The 12,130-nt window shown below is 52.5% G+C and overlaps 1 protein-coding gene across 4 annotated transcripts in view; it reads left to right on the top strand.

Annotated features, from left to right (window-relative positions):
* The first annotated feature begins 10,833 nt into the window (after nucleotides 1–10,833).
* The window catches only part of DTX2 (deltex E3 ubiquitin ligase 2), a 35,015-nt gene continuing 33,718 nt past the window's right edge, over nucleotides 10,834–12,130 (top strand). For 2 of the 4 annotated variants that reach the window (XM_053995579.1, XM_053995576.1), the window contains exon 1: nucleotides 10,834–10,925. The gene's annotated coding sequence lies outside the window, so the exon portion shown is untranslated. Of the gene's footprint in view, nucleotides 10,926–11,195; nucleotides 11,216–11,475; nucleotides 11,578–12,130 lie in introns of those variants that run through there. The other 2 variants (XM_053995578.1, XM_053995577.1) reach the window with 2 other exon arrangements.

Raw genomic sequence — 12,130 nt, 5'->3', positions numbered from 1 at the left:
TGCTGCTTGTCAGCCCTCCTGCAGGTGAATTTCCAGAGGACACTTCCCTGAAACATGCAGACAGCAGTGTTAGTGGTGGTGCCAGGAGAGCCTGAGGTCACCAAGGGCCATGCAGGACCTGTGAACATGTCCCTCCTCAGTATTTCCAGGAGCAGTGACCAGAAGACACATGAAAAGTAATTCCAGCTGGATTCATTGAGAACAAGCAAATTTTTTTTGAGTGGCGAGATGAAGCTGAAGGGCCATATCCTACCAGCGAGATAAAACTCAGCAACAGGGAATGTCAGCAGAAAATGAGGAAGAGATTCGATATCTTAAGGTATCGATAGATATATGTTTCCCCCTCATTTACTGCTCACTGCCGAAGGGGTGGATTTCCCCATGTGGATTTCCAGGCTCTCTGGGAGGGGGATGGGTGCTGGTCCTGCTGGCCAGGATCCCTCTGGGAGCCCAGACCCACATCCCCGCGGTGCCAGCAGCCGGCCTGGCGGCAGCGTGCGCTGGGGGAGCAGTGCCATCGTGAGGATGCTCCCGCACGCCGGCTGCAAAGCCGGGCTGTGAGGCTTAGCTCAGCGGAGCCCTAAAATTAGTCCCTCCAGCCCGCACGGAGCGCATCCACTCCTGAAGGGATGCACAACTGCTGCCGCTTCAGGCAGCTGCTGGTGGTCAGAAACTTGGGAAAGGTCATTGAAATCCAGTGTATCAGCGACTAACCCCTCCTTCCCATGGAAACCCCTCATCCAGCCTTTTGCTGCTCCTGGATTTCCCATGTGGAGGCGTGGCAGGAGAAGAGCTCCCAGGTAGGACCGTGTGCTGTTGTCCACCAGCCAAGGCCCCTCCAGACCATGGGCTGGGGCGGCTCCAGAGCCTCCAGACCAAAGCTTGGACTCCGTTGCCTTCACTAGGGAAAGGTGATGGTGGACCAAAGGGTTTTGTGGGCACCAGCAAGGGGTGATGGAGGTGCGGGAAGGAGCCCGTGTGGATGGGACACAGCCCCGTTACATCTCCCTGGTCTCTGCTCGACTCCCGCTGACCAAGCCTCTGGAGGAGACTCACCAGCGGACAGACAGCTCAGTGATGGGGGCTGAAAACCAATCTACTCGCTGAGGTGGTGGCTTTCAATACTCCATTCATCCCTCCTGAAGCACCGAATAATGTCGCCTTTTGTCCCACGGGCCCTCCCCTCTCTCCAGCGGGGCAGGGCTGACAGATGGCCCCTCCGCCGCCCTGTCCCGGCCAAACCCCGGCATCGCGTCCTGCTCGCAGGGACGTTGTCATCGCCGGCCACTTTTGTGCCGGAGCCAGCGCGTTCCTGCTCCCTCGCAGGGTGGCAGCGGGCATTAACCACTGCGGTGCTGTGCCACGGCTGACCCCAAAGAGGGAAAACCCAACTTTCCTTCTCCATCTGTTCTTTTCCAACTTCTTCTCAGTCCTCACCCCAATGCTCAGGATTCAGCTGAAAACTGAACCCCCTTCCTTAAACCCAGGGGTGTTTGGTCTCTTTCAGAATCCCCACAGATTAAAATCTGCTTTTAAGCCATAATTAGTCATTATGGCACTGTAGCAAAACCCAGCATCCCTTTTAACATCACTCAGAGAAGCTGTGGCTGCCCCATCCCTGGAAGTGTCCAAGGCCAGGTTGGACACGGTTTGGAGAAACCTGGGATAGTGGAAGATGTCCTGCCCATGGCAAGGGGGTGGAATGGGATGAGTTTAAGGTCCCTTCCAACCCAAACCATCCTATGATTTTGTGATGATTCTATGATTTAAAGTGTTGCTCAATGTGGGTTTATGGAAGTGCCTTCACCCCAAGGTTTTCAAGCTGACAGGTGTCATGTGAAGCCACCCCCCACCATGGACCCGATGGAAGAAGCAGCAAATCCTCCATCACCCCCATCCTGCACAAGCACTGACCACCAGGGACGGTACAAAACTCACAGGGGAGGATCAGGGCTTTAACGTGGGGCACAGAAAATCTCTGCTTTCACCCCAAATAACACACCACAGCAGATACACTGTGCCCAGCCAGCCCTCTGCCCTCAGTGAAAACTCCCTCCTCCTACCTGGACACAGGACTCCACAGGTCCTTTCATCCTTTTTGGTCCCCTTTGTACCCCTTGGCCACAGCTGGAGTGAATCCCAGTTCTCTGATTATTACTTCCACTTTTTGACTATTCAAACAACTTCAGGAGAAATCACAGTTTTTCAGCTGCCACCACCCTGCCAGATCATTATTTGTAATTACCATCCTGACCTAAAAAAAAGCATCATAAATCCACATACCTGTTTGGTATTTTCTCTCCAGTATAAAGATGGGTGTATCGAATCCCAGAAATATCCGTCCTCTTTTGAAATAAACAAAGGAGCTGGCTAGTTAGTTATAAAACATTCAAAAATAACGATTGAAATTAATATTCCTGGTAAGATGGGATTGGATAAGGCAGGATTTTTTTTCTTTAGGTGAGACCTTGCTTAGTAAATTAAAAAAAAGTTTTTAAAGGGGGGAGAAAATGGATCTCATCCATCAACGGAACAGCTCCAGCCTGTCATCTCTTCCCAGTTTTGGGGCTGCTGCTGCTGGGTTACAGCAGGATGGCAGCCCTGAAACCCATCCTGGGACAGATCATCCCCAAAGCAAAGGAGAAAGAGAGGGAGCAGGAGAAGGGAGAAGAGGAGGAAGAAGAAGCAGAAAGAGGAGAAGAGAGGGAAGACCGCTAAGGAGACATGGTGGGCAGGGAATGGCTCGGATTTCAGGGAGGCAGGCAGGGACACATCCTTAAATTGGGTGCTGGCAGAGCCCGGGGTTACGCCTCGAGGGGAAGGAAGAAGCTTTTTCAGACGATTTGGGCTTTTCAGCTCCTTCCCACCTCCCTCCTCAGCTGTCTGAGTGCCCACCTGGGGAGGAAGTCAGCAATAACCATCTGGCTGAAAATGCTTCTCTCGGTGCCTGAGCCAGCACTGGGATGCAGCAGGAGGGGATGGTTCTGACCTCCTTCCCTGCCTGGGGGCCTTGGAGACCTGTTCCTTGGGCAAACCATGGTCTTCCATGCCTGTTCCTAGGCAAGAAATTACCTTTAGAGGTCCCTTTTCACAGGATTTTTCCTGTCTGACCATTCAAGGCATCTCTGCTGAGGACATTAGAGGAACCTGACCTATCCTTGTGTTCTCAGCCTGTGGTGAGGGATGTCCTGTGGCTGGAAACCTTCCCCATCCACCTCCACCACTTTCTGCTCTATACATTCATGTTGTCTTCTTCTGCTCCTGACCAGGGCATCTCTTTATTTCAAAAAGAATTGTGTATATTTAATAATTTTTAACCATTACAGCCTTTAAACCATTTTAGCCATACTTGCAAGTAAAAGCCAGATAATGTGAGACTCTTGGGTCTCAGCAGCCTTGAAGACCACAGAAAAGGAACCTCCAAACCTATTGGGTTTCCCAGCCTTATGAATTCTTAAGTTCCCTAGCAATTTTAGGAGCCTGGTGTGCTTTTGGCTTTGAACAAGTTGATTTTATGAGCCACAGGATTCCTGCCCTGGTTCTCATGGGAAGCAGAATTTGCCTTGTGGCTCTTGCTGCTGGATTTTTCATTTGCTTCTATGCAAAGTCCAGACATCTAAATGCCCTAAAAAGTCTGAGTTTTGTATTTTAACTCTGCACAAAGCCAGCTCTGGCTACAACTGTTGCCAACTGCTTCTGCTGTTCCTTTCTTGCAGGGATTCAGTAATTAGCAATTAGGCAGTTTTATTTCCCAGTAGCAGCAAAGTTCTAATTAACCAGATCATGAGCACAAGTTTCAAAGGTGCCTTTTAAGTCTGTTTTGCCTAAACTTTGACAAACTCCCCACTGTCCTGGCTGTCTGCCAGGGCCCATGGACTGGGAATCATCAGCTCCAGCATCAATCCACATCCAGGTTTTGCAGACCAGAACCATAATGTGGACATGCAAGGATGAGATGCTCTCCACCCCATCCAGGATTTCTCTGGGCAGTGGAGCAGCATCTCAGCCTTTTTCCATGTCTCATCATTCCTGTGTGTGCTTTGAGTGGCTTGGCAGTATCAGGCTGGGGGATTACGCTGCTCTGAGGAAAAGAAAACACAGCCAGCCTTATTCAAGGAGCAGCCACAACATAAGAAAGGCTAATTATAAAATTCCACAGGACAGCAAGGCTGTTCTCTTGTGTGCCAGGAGAAAAAGAAGCTCTTTTTGTGCTTCCTGATGGTCTTGCTGCTTAGTCAGGCAGGGACACTCCGGGACACTCCAGAGATGCTCATGGGAGAGAAGCTTCTGGAGGACTCAGGGCCATCCCCACATCCACTCAGCAGCTGCCACGTGCCATGAGCAGCCTCTGCCACAGCTTCCTATGGCAGTGGGTGGCATCTCCAGCAGACCTCTTTTCTGGCAGCAGTTTGGCCATGGGTAGAAACTGGGGGAAATAAGTGGCTCATGAAACTGCAGAAAATACAAGGCCTCCAGAAAAAAAAAAAAACCAAAACCAAAACCAAAATAAAAAAATCCAAACTGATTTCCCTTTTCGATTAGTTGGGAAAATACAGAGAGGAGAGATAAACTCATTTGTCCAGGCTATACCACGGCCAGGAAATGCATTGGGGATGTAAAGAAGAGCCTGGTGCCATATGAAAAAGCTGTAAGCTGAAACAAAAGGCATCTTCTTGCTGCCAGGAGGAAAAGAAGGGGCTGAGAACACCAGTTGCTGTTTCAAGCCATTAGCCAGTGTACAAAGAATGACAGGATTCCCCTGGTGACTGCTGAGCTAAAGCACTGGGTATTTAGGGGCTCCTGCTGCTGCTTTCAATTTGGGGTGCACTGGCACGAAAAATGCTGCATTTACAGCAGGATGGAGCCTCCCCTCATTCCTCTGCTTCTCCTGCTGCTCCAGGGCACAGCCAGTGATAGGATCCTGCAATGTGGCATCCTGGGAGCTCTCAGCCCCGAACCAGCCTGTGTCCAGCAGCCTTTGGAGAAGGGAAAGATGTAAATGCAGTACAAGACCGTTTTGGTTCCCTGTCCTGACATCAAGCCCCGCCTCGGTGCAGCTGGAGCTGTGCTCCCAGCACACCTCTGTGCTATTTGGGAGCCACGAGCTAATTTTAAGGTGTTTTCTGGCAGTTTACAAGTACTGAAGGAAGGGCAGGGCTGAGGAAAGAGCAGTGGAAGCCCCCAGAGAGGCTCAGCATTGCCCTGGGCTGCAGCAAGCTGGAGCTCGGGGAGAGGTACCCATCCCCTCCCCAGACAAAATCACCTTTGTTCCTCCCTAATCTGCTTCCTGCCCGACGCGCTACAGAAACCACCTCAGGCAGGCGGGAAGGAGCAGCCCAAGGACGCGGTGCTGACAGGAGCCTCTCCGGAGGGCAGCAGACCCGTGCCATGGGCTCCAGCCGCCATCCAGGGCTGCCGAGGAGCAGGAACGGATCACATCGGGGAATAGGGCATGGGAACCAGGGAGCTGGGTCCCCTCTGTCACCAAAGGCACTCGCTGTGCACCATGAGCTTTAGGGTGTGTCTGTAACTCCCTTTTCTGCCTGCCATTACTTCTGAGGGTGAAACCTCACCTGGCAGCAGGATCCTATGGAACAACAGCCATATATTTTTTATATTTATGCAAGTATTTATATCGGTGTCTTTATTTTTATGACTTGTCCACTGGGACCAGCACTTGCTGGCTTCTCTGCCAGCTCTGGGGAATTCATGCATCCCACTCCTACTGCAGCATCGCTGCTGTGAGATGGGACTGCTGCAGCCTCAGTGCTTTTAGATTCACTCCAGAGAGCCCAAACTGTGTCAAAGTGGGTGATTTGGGAAGTGATGACCTGTGTGGGGACAGCCAGGCTGACAAGAGAGGTGGGGTAGACATCGCTGCCTGGCAGTGCAGGAACCGCACAGGAACCCGTGTGGGATGGAGAAGCCGTGCCCGAGCGTGACGCTGCATTGAACAGCTTGGGTTGGAAGGGACCTTGAAAGGCTCATTTCGCTCCAGGAAAGCTCCGGAGGGATGGATCGCCGGCCTGGTCGGCTGCCGCGCGGCTGAGTGTGCACTAGGTGGCACGCAGCTGCAGGGAGAAGCGCTTCCGACGGCGGGGAGAGGCTTGGATTCGGGAAGAGAGAGGAAAGCACCACTGGGAACAGCAGTGAAAAAGACAAAACGGGATGAGTTCTGCCCCTAATTAGCATTAATGGTGAGGTGAGTGTGGCCAGAGCAGGTGAGACAGGAACACGAGCCAGAGGACTCGGCTCCAGATTTCCAGACTGGATTTAGCAAAGGCAGGGGTGGAGAGAGCCTTTTGATCGGGGTCAGGATGACAGGAAAAGGTGCTGGGATCTCAAATGAGAATGGTAAATTTAGGATTGACATAAGGAAAGAATGTTTTATGATGAGTGTGGTGAGGCCCTGGCACAGGCTGCCCAGAGAAGATACAGATGCTGGAAGTGTTCAAGGTCAGGTTGGGTGGGGCTTGGAGCAGCCTGGGATGGTGGGAGGTGTCCTTGCCCATAGCAGTGGGTTGGAACAACCTGGGCTGGTCCCTTCCAACATAAACTGTTCAAGATTCTGTGATTTCCCCAGAGAAGGCAGGCAGTGGAACACAGAGAGCTGAGCTGAGCTCATGGGGCATCTCCCACTGCCAGCAGGGATGAGGAACGTGTCCCTCTCAGCAGGTAAATCCCAGGGTTGGACAGCAAAGTCACCCAGCAGGAGGAGGATGCCCACACCAGATCCATCCCTGCTTTGTTTAACTGGTCCCTGGCAGGAACCGGCAGCAGCTGCTGCAGAGGAGAATGAAATGAAATTTCACCTATTATCCTTTGCCTGCAGAGGAATTTCTTCCTAATTCCTGTCACTTTGGGTTTGTCTGCTCAGGGAAATTAATCTGAAATCGAGTGGGCTGTGAATTCAAAGTGCTGCAGCAATCCCAGCAGAGCTTGGACAGGCAGCTTCCTAAGTGGCCAGGCTATTCCCTGGAGCACCAGGCTAAGCTTGGCAATTTAACAGAGCCTCAAGCATCAGGTTTTGTAGACATTAGTGTAGGACCTCGAGCCAAAACCATGTGAGAGGGAGCAGCCAGGGAGAAATTAATTCAACAGCCTTCCAGGACCACTGCAAGACAAGGAGCAGGGGGAAGGCAAATATTTGGCTGGTTACCCCAGTGTGTGGATGGATCAGACAGGAGGTGATGCCTCGTTGGAGGACTCAGTGCTTTGCCTACTGATTTGGGGAGCATGCAGAGAAGGGTGTGGGAAAGAACAGCATGGGGAGAAAGGAATCCAGCTGAAAAAAAAAAAAAAAGCATAAGGGACTAAATCTGGGGATCATTAAGGTAAAAATAATGTAAAATATAAAATATTTTTGCAGGCAGTGAGGATTGTGAAGTCTGTGAAAACAGGGTCCTTAGGGACAGCAGGACATTGAGGTTCACCTTTCAGACTCGGGGATCATTGAAGATCTTTACAGCCACCCTCACAACACAGAACAGTTGGAGGAATTTGTGCAGCGGGGTCTGACAGGCTCAGCTGGTCACCAGACCCCAGATTCATGTTGCCCATGGCTCTGCTAACCCCTTTCAGGTTGTTGGACCATCATGGAATGCAGGACAAGCGATGGAAAGGTGTGAGAAAAGGGAGACTGAGGACCAGCCATGCACTTGTACTGCTGAGATGAGGTACCTCAGCCACTCACTGTGCCTGGCAAAACTCTCCAGGGACGCTGATGCAAGATCAGATCATGAATCCTTGCTCAAAACTAAAAAAATAAATAAATCCAGTGCAATTCAAGACTCTTGCCACAGCTCAGCCACCACCTGACTGGTTTATCTCCACCATACTGCCCTTCCCTCCACCCAGGAGCTGCACCCAATTCACCTCTGCTCTCCCCCACCCTGCAGCCCTTATCAGTAGCACCTTCAGCCTCGGAGCATCACCCTGAGGCCTCACCCATCCTCTCTCACCTGCCAGGACTCCTCACTGGGAGCATCCCTTTATTTCCCAGCCATGCCATGAAGGTCTGCAAGACTCAACAGAAACCCTTCTTCACCATCCTCAAATCTCCCTGAAACCTTTTCCTGTTCAGGATCACAGGATATTTCATACCTGTCCACCCATGCAGCCACATGGATCACATAGTCTGCTCCCAGCATGGCTTTCTGAAGCATTCCTCTCTATTTTTCAGGAAAAAAAAAAAAACAAACAAAAAACCAAAAAAAAAAAAACCCAACAAACCCTTTGCATTGCTCTCCAGTTTCTAATTACAGCCGCAGGAGACAGGAATCCCAAGCACCCGAGTTGTAAATGTGAAACTTATTGCTCAAGCAGACACATTACAAGCAGGCTATCAATCACTTCTGGCAATTATTAGTACTTTGTGAGTATTTTGAACTCAAGTATGTGACAGTCTCATCCATCCTGGAGCAGAGAAATCCATGGGCATTTGCATACGAGGCTGAGCTGTGGGGGGATGCAGCTCCAGAGGGTTTTCACTGGAGCTGTTGTGGTTATGTGCTTGGCACTGCACATTTTGGGATGAAAACCAACTTTATTCAGGCTCTGTAAAGATGAGTCTCACATGTTTAACCCCGGAAGAAGAGTTTTATAATATCCCTCTATTCCTACAGTATGAAGTGGTTCTATATGTTATTTTTTGCTGTAACCACTGACTCCAAACATAATGTTCTTTATTTTATAAGCCTTTTGGGGCAGGTGTATCATGGCATGGGCGAATCAGTGCTGCTGCTGGGTGTAAAGTCCAGGGAGGTTTCAAGTCATTTGATAAGGACTGGTGAACACTTCCTGGTTCAGAAGGAATTATGGTGATCTTAAAGGGTCTTTTTCAACCTAAATGATTCTGTGGTTCTTTAATCACTGCTGCCAAGGTCTTGGTGGGGGTCCCAGAAAAGGGGAAAACCCGGGTGGGGTCTGACCTACTTCAAAGAGAGCATGAAGAAGTGATGCAGCACCCTCCAAGATGCTCCAGGATCAAAGGAATCCCTAAATAAACACACACATCTTGCAAGGGTGGTGATGGAGGAGCAGCAGCCGGGAGGGAGCAGAGCTGCGTCCTTGGAGAGATCTGTGGCACACAGGGCTGTGTTCCACCATCCTCACCCCAAACAGGGAGCAGGCATCTCCAGGGCTGCGCTTCGGAGTTACTTGGATGTGACTGAAACCCTCAAGGTGGTGAGCAGCTGATTAATGCAGGCTGGATGTGGCTCCAGGGGTCACAACCACATTCCCACAGGAGCTCCCACGCCCGGCACCCAGAGGTGTTAAACTGCAGGAGAGGGTGCACTGGTGGTGTGCAACACACACACACAGACACACACACACAGACACACACACCCCATCACACACACACAGACACACACACACAGACACACAGACACAGACACACACACCCCATCACACACACACACCCCATCACACACAGACACATACACACACACACACAGACACACACACACACACCCCATCACACACAGACACATACACACACACACACAGACACACACACACAGACACACACACCCCATCACACACACACAGACACACACACACACAGACACACAGACACACACACCCCATCACACACACACACACACCCCATCACACACAGACACATACACACACACACACACACACACACCCCATCACACACAGACACATACACACACACACACAGACACACACACACACACCCCATCACACACACACATACACACACACAGACACACACACCCCATCACACACACACACCATCACACACAGCCCATCACACACACACATGGATGCCCATCACACACACACACCCCATCCCACACACAGGCACACTCACAATCCCCTGTACACACAGAGCATCTCACCCCCAGTACTACACATGCTCACACTCACATGGATGTCACACTCACACGGACAATATCACACTGACATGGACAGTATCACACTCACATGGATGTCACACTCACATGGACAGTATCACGCTCACATGGACAATATCACACTCACATGGACAATATCACACTCACATGGACAATATCACACTCACATGGACAGTATCACGCTCACACGGGCGGTATCACACTCACACGGATGGTATCACACTCACACGGAAAATATCACACTCACATGGACAATATCACACTCACACGGACGGTATCACACTCACATGGACAATATCACACTCGTGCACACTGTCACACGCACTCACACACACCCCCACACCTTCACACACACTGTCACACTCACTATCCCACATACATGCCACCAGTTCTCTCTCTCACACACACAATCACTGTCACTATCATTTACACAATCACTTTTCCACATCTATTCACACTCACTGTGACTCACTCCTTATCACACACTATCACACTCACAGGCACACTCGCTATGACACGCTATCTCACACTCACACACACAGTCACTAACACACGCTCATTCTCACACACTCACTCTCACACACTGTCACTCGCACTATTACACAGTAACACACACGCTCATTATCACTATCACACACTCATTATCACAGTTATTACCACACTCACACTCATTATCACACTCACTGCCACCCTCGGTCCCGCACTCTCACACTCTTTAGCACGCGTATTACCATATTTACTATCACACTCATTACCATATTCATTATCACACACGTTACCATACTCATTATCACACTCATTATCATACACATTATCACACTCATTACCATACTCATTATCACACTCATTGCCACCCTCGGCCCCACATCGCCTCACGCTCACCGTTCCCCGCCCTCACGCCTCCACCAATCACGTCCCTCCCTCCCCGCGTGGCCCCGCCCATCGGCCCCGCCCCCCGCTCGCCCCCCGGCGGTTCGCGTGCGCACGCGCGGAGGTTCCGTGACCGCGGGCCGGGAGCGGCAGCGCCGGGCCCTGCTCGGGGTGAGGGGCCGGGGGGCCGGCTGAGGGGTGACGGGACGGGGGACAGCGGCGCCGGGACGGGGAGCTGGGTTCCGGGTAGGGTTGGGCTGGGCTGGGCTGTGCTTGGCGGGGCGGGCACCCGCGGGCTGGCACCCCCGGCACCCCGTTCCCTGTGCCGCGCAGCCCGGGCCGTTCGCGAGGGACCGCCCGGGCCGTTGCGGCCGCTCCGGGCCCGGCCTGCCTGGCGTCCCGTCGGCCCGGGCGCTGTTCCCCTCGCACCAGGCCCTCGCCCCTCCACAGCTTCCGGAGCGGTCGGTGTCGCCCGGACACCCCCCGGCACCCCTGGGGCCCGAGGTTTCCGTGGTACCGGCGGGCCGGTGGGAGCCGACAGGCGGCTGCGGTGGGTGGCCGGTGCTGCCCGGGCCGGGGGAGCTCCCTGAGGGGCGGGCGGCCCCCCGGGCCGGCCCCGAGCCGCCGGCTCCTCAGGCGGGACCCGGCTTGGCCGTTGCGGAGCTCCAGGAGCTCCTGCCGCGAGCCGAAGGCGTTGGGAGCTGGAGGAGCCCTCCAGATCGTGCCAGGCTCTCACTCACAAGTCAGTGATCTCCCCGCAAATAAATAACCCGCTCGGGTGCCCAGAAGGACCCAGGAGCAGTCGGGTTGGACGCGAAGTGTGGTGAGATCCCGTGTCCAGGTGGGATCCTGTGTCTGGGTGTACCTGCCCTCCTCTTGCTGCCTCAGTGTTTCAATTCACCCGTGCCCGAAACCAGCCCTCGGCTTAGCTGACAGGCAAACGCTTTGTTCCCCCTCAGCTGCCGTCTCTATTTTCCCCCTCCGAGGGGAACTTGCTTAAAAGCTTGTTTTGAATGGAAGCAGTCCAGGTTTGGAACAGCCGGGTTTATTTCTTGTTGTTTTGGCTGTCAACCCAGCCACCTTGTGCCGTGAGGATCAGCAAGAGGCTGGGAGAGGGCAGGACTGGGATGGATCTGCGTGCTTGGAGTTATTACTGTGACCCTTCCCTACTGCCGAGCTCTGTTCTTTCTCTTCGGTTAGTGCTGGGTGCTTGTGTAAGGAAAGGTGTGTTTGGGTATGAATTACCTGGCAACAGCTGCCGACCCTGTTGCATCGGGTTTTGCTGTGCCCAGAAATGCAGCTCAGCTGGTGTGGGGGGCCCTGGTTTGGGGTCGGAGGAGGGCACAGGGCACCTGTAATGCTGCTCCAGTCGTGCC

Source organism: Vidua macroura, chromosome 20 (assembly GCF_024509145.1).
Source record: "Vidua macroura isolate BioBank_ID:100142 chromosome 20, ASM2450914v1, whole genome shotgun sequence".
Lineage (NCBI taxonomy): Eukaryota > Metazoa > Chordata > Aves > Passeriformes > Viduidae > Vidua > Vidua macroura.
Note: the sequence above shows the minus strand (reverse complement) of the source record. Positions and strands in the feature narration are given on the sequence as shown.